General features: G+C 31.5%; 1 protein-coding gene across 6 annotated transcripts in view; it reads right to left on the reverse strand.

The window, feature by feature from the left end:
- The window catches only part of LOC145279666 (uncharacterized), a 971079-nt gene that overhangs the window by 616069 nt on the left and 342623 nt on the right, over positions 1-12387 (reverse strand). For 4 of the 6 annotated variants that reach the window (XR_013868422.1, XM_080130922.1, XM_080130921.1 and 1 more), the window contains exon 2: positions 6387-6527. The gene's annotated coding sequence lies outside the window, so the exon portion shown is untranslated. The remainder of the gene's footprint in view (positions 1-6386; positions 6528-12387) is intronic. The other 2 variants (XM_080130925.1, XM_080130924.1) reach the window with 1 other exon arrangement.

Here is a 12387-nt window from a genome sequence, read left to right on the forward strand (position 1 = left end):
GGACCGTTCATTGTTATGATGATTAAACTTATGCATTCATTACCTGAAAGTGTCATCTCTCTGTTGCTGACATTGACAGTGTGAGAATCTAAGCAACCCTTGTCATGAACGTGTGTCAGAAACAGTAATGTATCATTGATTTCCTCTACGCAGAAAAAATTGAAGATATCCTTTAAGAATTGTGGTGATTATGTAGAAAAATAAATTCTGGAGCACAAAAGGTCGTCTGTTTTAATGGTACCACTCCCGTTTTAGTTGCTCTTCAACTGAGTTAAAAAAAAAAAAAATAGGAGGCTTTGCTTCACTACAACTTAGGTGAGTGGTCAGTTGGAAATACTAGTTATTATATGCAAACATTCTACCCGGCCGTATAAATTAATTCAGTGATTGGTAGGATTAGAACCAAAACAGGTAAGAAAAATAGAGACACAAATGTTCACATATCCGATCAAAATAGAAAGACAGAGAAACAGGCATAGAAGATGGGTAGAGAAGGATACAGAGGTGGGTGAAGAGACAAAGAAATATTATGAGAAAGATCATTTCTATTATGCTTATTAAATTCACAAAACGGTTATGGTTAATCTAATATATAAACGGCTATATGTCTGTCTGTCTGTCTGTATCCATATTTTCAAACTCTATCTCCTCCGGAACTAAAAGTCGCAGAGCGGCGCTAGGGGCCTCAAATGATTGGATTTTTTTTATGGGTCATTCTTTTATGGGTCGTTAGCCAGTTAAATTTTTTTTTAAGGGGTCAAAAATGGGTCAAAATTGAAAAAATCGTTAAACATTTTGTACATTCAGTTTAATTTAATTTTAATCCGTTTATATGTGTGTAATGTTGTTACAGTGGTAACGTCACCAACTTTGAATGCCCTGGTTTCGCTTTCGATTCTAGATGGTACCAAAATACTTTTTACTTTTGAAATCACGATTCTATAATAATATGTACGAAATCTGGACAAATTAAAATATGATATTTAAGTGTATTTTATGCCCGACCAAAGCCGGGCTCCTTCCCCCCCCCACACACACACACGAGTAGTATTAATATATAAGTTACAAGTGATTATAAAAAATAAATAGTTTAATACTTATTTTAACAGTTGTCTCAGTGCTAAAATAGATAGACCCATGTCGAAAATAATGCTTTTAGTAATGCCTTAAACTGAGGTTGCAGTTTAGGTTAATAATGAAAAATGTCTTCATTTTTTTAAATCTTCCTAGTCAGAATAATACATTTGCAAAGAACATGGTGGCCGATTGGCTACTCAGAGTGAAATATTGATTCGTCAGATGCAATACGACCAATGACAAACTTAATGGAAAAATAGACTAGCTTCAATTTATTATATAGAAGATATAGTCACATCATAGAGTTTTGTTAATTCGTACATGAAAAAATTTATGATGAAAACCTGTAAAAAGGGAGATTATTTGGAGAAAATATAATTGTAGAATAGATATTTTAAAGAGTTAATCCTTTTATATTTATTGATCTGACGTTGGACAAGTGAAAAATATGCTAAAATACTTTTATAGATTAATCTGGGTTTTATTTTTCTTCTCATTATTATTATTACTATTGTTATTACAGGAGAAAAAAAAATCAAGTTAAACTCCTGAATTGTTTGAAAAATCATGAAAAAAAAAAACCCTTAAATTTTTTAACATTATAAATGTTAAAAAAAGTTAAGCAAATTCAGTCAGGATTAATGTTATGAGCATGATTTAATCTTTTAAATACCACATTTGACTATGCACGAAGCACTCTTTATTTCAGTCATATACATTTCTATAGATATACTAGCAGGCCGCCCGGCGTTTCCCGGTTGTAAAATATGCACACATTTTTATTCATACAGAAGCTAAGACATATACAAGCGAGTATTACGCTTTTTCTAATCAATCCACTTCTTGTTAGTAAAAAAAAAAAAAGTACTCGAGCTGAGATCGAAACTAAAAAAAATCAAGTATGATAACCATTCAATCAGCATGACACACTTTAGAAACTGTTTTCAAATTGACTTATATTTAACAAAGAATCTGTGATGTGAACCATTCATGCATGCGCAATCATGAAACAGCAAACAGAAAAGTCCGACAACTCCCACATACCAATTTTTCAATTTTGACCCCTTAAAAGCCTTTTTTCCGGATGAAACCCTATTAAAAGTTTTCCACATGTCTGAATAACCTATATATCAAAGTTCAAGTCTGTAGATAAAAAATTTGTTGAGTATATAGGTTGAGAAGGGTTCTTGAACATCAGCATTTTTATAGATAAACTTTCTCCTTTATAGATCCATCCATCCATCCATTTGCATGTCTAGTTTTATATGTAGATACGATTTATAAATAGTATTTTTAATTATATTTAAATAATATATTTGCTGTACGGGAAATTAGACAATCACAGCAGCACTATCGTAATACTCTCATCAATGCCTTCTATTTTTTTTTAACTAAAAAAGTTGAAAAGCTACGAAGACGGGAATGGTATATTCAAAAGAAACAACCTTTTGTGCTTCAGTTTATTTTTTTTACATAATCAACATCACTATTCTAAATACACTTTTGCCAATCATAAACGATAGCAGTTCATATGCGTGCAAAGCGCGCTTTGTGATAGGAGGCTCGTTCCAAAAGTAAAGCCTCACTATTTTTCTTTTTTTTTTACTCAAACAATTGAAGAGTTACGAAGACGGAAGTAGTACCGTTAAAACGAGCGACCTTTTGTGCCCCAGAATTTATTTTTCTATATAGTCACCACCATTCTCAATGCATTTCTGTCAGGAATTTAACTACACATTTCTGCTTGTGATGCACGTCCATGACAGGAGTTGCTTTCTTAGTATCTCACACCGTCAATATGTGCAATAGAGAGATTAAACTTTCAGGTGATGAATGCATAAGTTCAGTCATCATAACAATGCAATTTGCAATCCCTTCTTCTCCATTTGGGTTCAATACCACAAAAATGTAAAAATAGGGGACATTACTTTTTGAACTTTCCTTTTAATATATATGCATATATATCCACCCATCTATTTGCATATGTAGAGGCGATTTCTAAACGGTATTTTTATTATATTCAAATCTTATATTTGCTGTGCCGGAAATGAGACCATCGATTAGCACTATGGTAATGCTCTCATTTTGATGATAAATAACCAAACCCGCCATAGAGTCCTCACCATTTTCTCCTGTGTAAATGCCTTGTAAAAATTTATATTAAAAAAAAGCATGCAGTCTTACCTTTCCAAGATTGTTTCTTGAACAGAACACCTGGTGATAAAATCTAACATACGAACCATGCTGCCAATTCTGTCATGGGCAAATGGTCTTTTATTTAAGGCAAAAATCAATGATAACACAATGAGAAGTACTTATTGCAACAATTAATATAAAATACAAACACTTAGATTCATCATACAGTTCATTGGTTTTCTCGAGTTTAATTTCTTGGAAATATGGTAAACTTAACGATAAGGAACAAAGTGATTTAAGTTTTTCAGAAGCATTAAAAACTTGTTTGATAGATAATAGACTTTCCCAAAATATGATAAACTAATGACAAAACGTAGATTTCATGAACAAAGCTTCTTTCTTAGAAGTGCGCGCCTGTGGAACTCTCTTTTGTTTGCCTGTTTCTCACCTGACTATAACTTGGATGTCTTCAAGTCCAACAAACAAATTCCTGATAAACCGCCCCTTAAGTAAGACACTTTATCAAATCTCCATTACTAACGATTACTACGATATTATCCCATTAATTACTGTACACGTAATAACCCTTATCCCCGAGTGCCTTCCGGGCCTTGATAAGTGGTGACTGCCATGTAAAAAAAAAAAATTCAGATAGATTAGTACTAAGTATGATGTTGAGTTATAGCAGAAAATACCAAAAAATTCTATATAATAATATGCTAAGACATTTCATATGTGTACATATGTTATACGACAAATTATGTTGACACAACAGTTCTCGGTAGATCACCGAAGTTAAGCAACATTGAGCCTGGTCAGTACCACATGGGTGACCATTTGAGATGTATGTAGAAGGACGTCGACACTTCCCTGCAAGAACTGCAAAAAACCTAACGTCGTCATTTTATTTAATTGAGGATATACAGGCAACTGGAGACCGCTTGTGAATTTCATATTCCCTAGAAATATTCACCGGAGGAAGCCGGTGCAACGTACCTAGGGTGAATGCTGTTTCCTTTTTTCGTATATTTAACTGATATCGCTTAGATAAAAAAATTTCGACCAGTGCTTTTGAAATAAATTGTTCCAAGATCAAATTACGTCGTCCCAACTAGATTAATACAGTTTTAAATAGATACATTTCACGAAGTGACATTTGTTTTGTTGATTTGGGGAATATTTAGGTCAAAATTATTTTTACCAAAGCAAAATGGAGAATATTTATAGTTTCAAATGAATTTAATCGTTACAATTTTAATTAAAGAAACATATTTATTATTTAGTTGACAATGACAATATTCTTACAGAAGAATAAATATATTAACTCACATTTATTATTTCAAAATCAATATTATTATTAATAATAAATTTTACAGATGTATGTAAAAATCACCATGGAATTTCTACAAGGTTCCGCTGGCAATCTATACCAGTTTGTTGACTAATTTGTTGTGTGCATATTAAAATATGTTTTGCGTTTATCCACATGTTACCTTAAATTTGGTGATTAATTTGATGTCACTAAAGTAAAAAAACAAACAAACAACAAAAACAAAAAAACTGACTTTACTCGTTTTAAAATAAATTGTTCCAAAACAAAATTTCGTCTCTTAGACTGAAACAGTATATTTAAAATAAATACATTTCAACAAGTGATGTTGATTCTATCGATTAAAATAATATTTAACAGACAATTATTTTTACAGTAATAAGACAGAATAAGAATTATTATTCTAAAAATATTTAAATTTTTATAAGTTTAAATAAATATAGGTGAGACATCTTTGTTTTGTTTGTTTACAGGATCGCAACAGAATTTTTTTTATTGTTTAAAACGGTTTAAGTTTCTATAAGTTTAAATGAATGTAGAAGGGGCATATTCGTTTTATGTATTTAAAGAGATATTTGTTTGACGATGACAATTATTTTTTCGTGGAAGAACGAATTTTTTTTAATAGTATCGATCATGATAGGAATTACTTTTAAAAAGCTTTATTATTTTTAACAGTAAATTATACAGATTTTCTGCTAGTTAATATATTCCAGACGCCCCGTGTAATAAATGGTAGAATAAAGCTGTTCTCGTTCACTTTTTATCAAGCGTCCAAAACAAGGCAGATATTTTTTTTTTTTGCTTAATTACCCTTTTTACATTAGATTAAATTAATTTTAGAATATATTACATAAAATTATAAATATTTTATATATATATATACACATATATATGCTTCACACAGGACTTTGTTGTATGTGTGGGTACCCACTTCGCGGATACTCTAGCATACAGCAAATCCCGACCTTAACCTTTGACCTTGGAAATTTGTGTGCACCATCTCTAGGTCGGAGACCATCATCATGTCAGGTTTGATCATGATCGCTCCAGTGGTGTGGGCTGTAGGAGAGTATATATACATAGGCTATAACCTTGACCTTTGGTCTTTACCTTGGAAAATGGTGTGCACCATCCCTAGGTGAGGGACCATCATGCCAGATGTGGTTATGATCGGTCCAGTGATGTGGGCTGTAGACGAGTAGCACACACACACACGAACGATACTACTTTATATACATAGATGCTTTTTTTTTTTTTTAAATTTGCTTAGTTTATTCTAGCTGGGTATGGACATTCACCTACTATCTCATACATTCCAACTGAGAGATCTTTTAAAAATTTTAACCGTCCCTTTAAGTGCAATTATTTGAATCTCTCCTGCGCTTGGTTCACTGGGTATATTTACCAGATAGTTCTTGAAATTCTTTTTCATGAGTCCGGTTGCTTGATGAAGATCTTCCTAAGAATCTATTTTTGTTCATGTCATACATAAAACTCTATTTTTTGTTATCTTCCCCCCCCTCAGCTCTCTTTTAATCCAGCATCATTGGGGACACTAAGGTTTCTTCTTTCTCCTTCTTGCCCCATATTACGATAGCAAGTTTAATACTTCCGTTTTCTAGGAAAGTAGCTGTAGGGATTGCATTATCATAATGCATAGAGTACGACTTGTTTTCAACTGTTATTTCTTTATATATATATATACATACATACATATATATTACTGAATATTTTGTTGTGTGCATATTAAAACGGAGAGAAAAAAGACCCAAGTTAGAAGAACCAAAATATGAACATATATGAATTTAATTGTTGAAAAGTAAAGAAAAGTGATATGTACCATGTACGTTTAATAGGTAATTTGACGGTTTTACCTTCTTGCTGCAAATGTTCCAAAATTCAGAAGTTTCTTGTGTATAGAATTATATCAAAGTCAATAGAATTCGCCTTGGTGTGAGCATCTTCGAAAATGAAAACTTACCTGCAAGAAGAAGAAGAAGAAATTGCGTATTAAAAATTATAATCAAACAAATGCATAAAAGATATATAACATTAAGACAGGGTGATTCGTCACTTTTAACTTAATTGGTGGGAAGGTAGGTACGATGGATCAATACAATTTAGATGACGAACACTAAGAACTGATACCAAAAATTAAATTCAAAACCTCGAAAGATAAGTGAATATTTAGTTTTAAGGATTTATGTACAGAAGCACCAAATTTGAGTTCTAAAATCAAATGGCCTCCTGGAGTAAATGTGATATTTAGACGACTGCAGTGACTGCAGGTCAAAAGTAGAAAAATCACATATTATTGTAAGCAAAAGATGGCCAAAGAATGTCATTTACTTCAACTTTCCAAGTTTTGTAAAAGATGTAACCGTTATATTTTTTGCAAATAAGTAAAAATATAGTATCTCTTCTGTCCTCCGTTAGTGGGGGAGAAATCCTGTTTAACTGGAGCAAATTTTATTCATGTTTCACTCAGTGCCCACTCCAAGGATCTGAATACACACACAAAGAATCGACCTTGTGTATAACTTTGCCTTCACAAGAAAGCAAGTAAACAAGAACCTAATTTCTTGTGGTCCGTAGTGAAGCTATTAGATGTTCTTATTTACTTGCCACCCCGCGAGAGCAGAGTTAAACAAACGGTCGATTTTTTTAATGTGGAGAAAATCCAGCTCCCCAAAAAGGAGCAGTCTGGATAGATACAAAAAATTATAAATTGTCTCAGTCCTAAAAGATTTCTCCTCCACTAACCGAGGACAGAAAACGTGAAATGTGGCATCAGAACAGATATCACACAGTGATCTTGGCCCGAAGGCTACGGAAACAAAAGAATAACTAACGTTAATACACGCCAATAAGAATTTAAAAATCTGCCTCCTGATCTCTGCTGGGCAACCATAGATATCTAAAAAGGAAAACTTTTATAGAATTGACCAAATACATCTACCTGAAAAATTCTTGTGAAAGATTTTTCCTTTTTATTCATATTTTGCTTGAATTCATATTTTGGATTTCTTCATTATCAGCTTGGCATTGGTACAAGCTGCAGGCTAGAGGTGGATTAACTAAAAGAACTGCTGCCACTGGGCAGGGAAGGAGAATCTCTATAAGATCTTGCAGCTAAAATCTGCAAATATTCTTAAACTGAACATGTACTGACAAAATTAGCCAAACCGGTAGACAGAGAGATGAGAAAAAATAAAATGAAAAACAAACATATAAAGTCTAGAAACACCATTTTGCAGTGGAAAAAAAAAACACCAGTCATTATGTCACTTTTAGAATGTATTTACTGCATTATGGCAAAGATGAGATGTTCAGTTTCTTCCTCAAACTGGCATATATGTTATGCATGCATGCAACGGCCCAGCTATTTTAACAGCGTCGACAACCTTGGCTCTCCAAATTGTAAAGCCATGGTAATCTCGGTAAGACAAGTAAAGATGATAGTTTTCGTATACCAGGAGAAATCTTCCCATACTTACCCGCAGTGACTTAGTCCAAAATACATTGTAGTCTACATTGCACTGTAGAGAACATACTGTTGATTTTATAAAATTATTTTTATATATAACGGCTTGAATTAAAGTTTAAAATGCAAAAGTCAAGTATCATGCTTCAATTGTGCTCTAAACAGAAGCATTCATTTCGAATGCGACCCTGTCATATCAAAGAACCTACTGTTAATTTTATATGCCTGACCCTTCTGCTTGTGCGGGGATAATGACTTGAATTTAATTTAAAATGCATAAGTCAAGTATCATGATGAAATTTTTCTTTAAACAAAAACATTCATTTTGAACACGCCCCTGTTATATCAAAGAACCTACTGTTGATTTTATATGTCGGGCCTTTCGACTTGTGTGGTAATAAAACTTCTCAAATGCACTTGTAATGTTAGGTTGTGTAAAGTGTTAACTTTAGTCAAAATCGCTTCTTCCTTCTTTCATTGGATTTTTTGGATTATCGATACTTATCGAAGACATTAGAATATAAAACCTATCTAAACACACACAGGCTCATAAAGTACCTTCGCGTGAAATTTCATCAAAATTGGCGCAGCCGTTTTCGAGTCCATGGGGAATGAACTCACCTACACACAGAGACAAAGTTCAATTTATATGATAGTAGAAAAGAGATAATCCCAAAGTTATGCCATCGATTTTCCATTATTGTAATAAAAATGATATTTTGAAGTCGGTTTGACATGAAATTCCTGCATATCCCCACAAATAGATACAAACACACGAGGGAAATCATTACTATTGTATTTTAAAGCATCTATAACCAATAAATTAGTCATTGCAAAATGTATTATTTGAATTTCATCATATTTTATCTCCGATTATCTTCCTGAAATTACTTATATAGGACTGTTACATTTTATAATCAATATTTTAATCTAACAGTAAAAATTATCTTGTATTTTCAAAGTCAAGCCCAAATAGCAATATATCTGGCATATTGATACTTAATTAGCCTGTTATTGGCATCAATTTTTTTTTTTCTTCAATTTTTTCTAAACATATTTATTCTGGTTAAGAAAACTTTTAGAGTGGAAACATTTTACTCACTGAACAAATTAAAGGAAAGTAATCATGTCATGAATTATTTCCCTTAGTTTCTGCAAAAATAAATATCTAAAAAAACATATTTTTAATTTAATATTCAAAAATCGTGTATTTTTTTTTATTATATATATTTATTTTTGTAAAAGTCAAGGGATATAACGTATGACATCATTACTTCCCTTTAACATGTAAGGATAAAAAATCCCATATTAATTACGCATTCTTTTTTGTTCTTTACTATGAATCGATTAACGTCAAGTATTAAAACGATCATCAAAAAATTTGTGTTTAACAAAGTAATCTGATCACGAAATTAAAGTCACTACAATTAATTTTGGTGTCTTTGTAAAATCATTTTCTTTTATTTCCAAGCAAAGTGATACAAAGTTTGGGAAATAAACAAGTTCTCACGAAAGAGACAGGAAGAGATATGTGAGGTCAAATAGGTCAAAGTAGAGTAAAACAAAGAGACTTCACAGATATCAAGATTGAAAAAAAAAAATTCATGTTTCAAAAAAGTCTGGCTGTAGAACTTGCGTTGGACAGATCACGAATAATACTAAAATGACTTGGAGGAAAACTTTGATAATTGCCAAGAGCAAAATGTCCCCTAAGACCTCGGTTCGCTGTGTTTACCCATTGATTCTTAATAAGATAATTAACTAATTAAGATAGTACTACTCTCTCTCTCATATGGAAACTATTCTTTTTAGAATAAACTCAACAAATGATCACATTAAAAAGTTGCATTAATCTAATTCAACTGAAAAAAAGTTACATTAAGAGTATTTAAATATAATCATAGCCTTATATTTTTCACATTCTATTTACAGATTATTTTCCCAATTATAATACTCCTGCTTAATGCCCCAATGGAACAATCTTCCTATTCATTGATCTTGCTCAATGTCAGTTTTCTTTTCCTTCAGCTCAAAGAGATCATCAAGGGTACCAATTTTGAAGTTTCCCATTCTAAGATTGTTAATGGTAAGAGCACTACCCGGTAGCACATTTACAAACTAACAGACAGTAAAAGAAAGAGTTGATAAATAACAGAATGTTGAATTTAAGAATTTCAATGAAAAAATTTTTAAAAAAGTTCAGACTACTAGATTCAAGAGCTTTTACACATTAAAATAAAATAATGATTTTGGTAAGAAAGCATGTGACGACCGAGTGGTCATAGCATGAATTTTCTGATCATTGAAGCCTGAGTTCGATCCCCACACCACCGAACTCAGCGTTTCATCTTTTAATGACCAATGAATGAGTATTGATTAAATTAATGTGTTCAAATTGCGTTTATCTCCCCTGCCTATGGAAGAAAAAGCATTCGAGTCTTGGTTGACTAATTTTATTTTTGTTTTAAATGATGTATACTGCTGCTAGTGCAAATGCTAAAACATGCTGTTGAATCTATTTAAAAAAAGAAAAAAAAAACTTTATGCAAAAATAATAAAATATGATTATTCACATAAATGTACAAAGTGACGCCGTTTTTAGTTTATTTCCAGATATTTTGATATAAAATTTATAAAAATAAATGCATAATGAACTACTTCCAACTTTGTCCATAGATTTTTTTATATAGAAAGACAGTTTAAAAATATACATGGTTTGGTTGCCATCAAAAGTAAACGAAAACATAGGATATTTTTAAGACGGTTAAGTATTTGTACTGTGATTGGTCGAGATATGTAAGGCTTGTTTATGATAATCATAGATCAGGTTTGAAATTGGACAATTATTTTTCATGTACACGAGGAAAAAAATTTATGGTCATGAAAAGTGCTCATCATTATATTTTATTTCCTGAAAGTTGAAAATCTACTTACTTATTTCTTCCATTATTTTGAATTTTTAATTATATTCTGTAGATTTTTCCTTTATAAATTTATTTCAGACAGGTTTTAGGCGCGATAGCAGGAATTTGTTTGTTTTTATGTAGTTCTCTAACCCAATCACATAATGCAGTTGTGTTCCTCTTTTTATTTTTAATAATCATTTTTGTTCTATCCTCATTTCTATCATTATCCCCATCCCTATTTGGTTCATTCTCAGGTTCAATTTTAAATGATGCAACGCGATTTCTAAATATTTCCTTAAGAACCATTCCGTACCCCTAGGTATACCTTCCTACTATTATCTCTCTTAATTCACATTTCAGAAATTAAGCAGTTGCCCTCCAGTGGACATTCGTTAGGTATTCTACAATTACATTTTCTCCTCAAAAAGTCCTTATTTTACTTAATCTATTCTCTGGGAGGAAGTTTTATCAATTATTTTGTAAAATTCTTTAGGGATATTATTTTCAATGTTCACTAAACGGCAGATTAAACCAGACTTGTTTTTGCGTTTATTTCTCTTATTCTTAATATCATTGGCACTTCTTTATTTTTTAATTTCCTTGTTTTTCTTATCATCATTTTCATACCTATCTTCATTCTTCAGATTTATTGTTCCGTTCATTGCCATGTTGTGTAATATTGTTCTGTTATTTCTATTATTCACCTTCTTTATGTATTATATTTTCCCATGATATTTCAATCTAATTAAGGCTTCATTTTAATACTCTTTATTTTCATCAAATTAATTCTCATTCTGAGAAAATCCAGATATTCTTTTTGATATACTGGGCATAAGTATTTTCTTCCTACACTTGGGATGATGCGATTTATAATCAATATAGAACATGTTTGGATCGGTTTGTGAAACGGTTTATAAGTACTATCGTTAAGATTTAGAGTTACATCTAAAAAATTCACTATTTTAAAACTACTGTCAATTGTTATTTCTAACATTAGAAATTTCATTAAAAATATTTTCATTTCTTTCTACTTTCTTCTGTAATTCGATCACTTGAATTAACTAAAAATAGTGCATCATCTTTATATAGCCCCCCCATTTAAACGCGGTATTTATTTTTGCTTATTTCCTTCAGTATGTATGACCTACCAAGTTGAGTCCGGCTGTCCCATCGTGATATCAAAATGGTTCTCTCTATCTATGTCTATAACTCATCATTATATCAAAGTAAGGTTTTCCTTGTTTTATAATCTCAATTTCTAATTTAGTTACATTTGTTTCACTTTCTACTAATTTCAATGCTTTCTCGAAGGAGTTTTGAAGGATAATGAATTTTTTTTTAATTTTCTGGAACCAGTCTATCACCTACCCGAAGAAGTGTAAAGGATTGGTTGCATTCTAGATCTTAAAACTGGTATTATAATCCTGTCTAATATTTTTTTACTGATATTA

Source organism: Euprymna scolopes, chromosome 7 (assembly GCF_053919585.1).
Source record: "Euprymna scolopes isolate OS-2025 chromosome 7, ASM5391958v1, whole genome shotgun sequence".
Lineage (NCBI taxonomy): Eukaryota > Metazoa > Mollusca > Cephalopoda > Sepiida > Sepiolidae > Euprymna > Euprymna scolopes.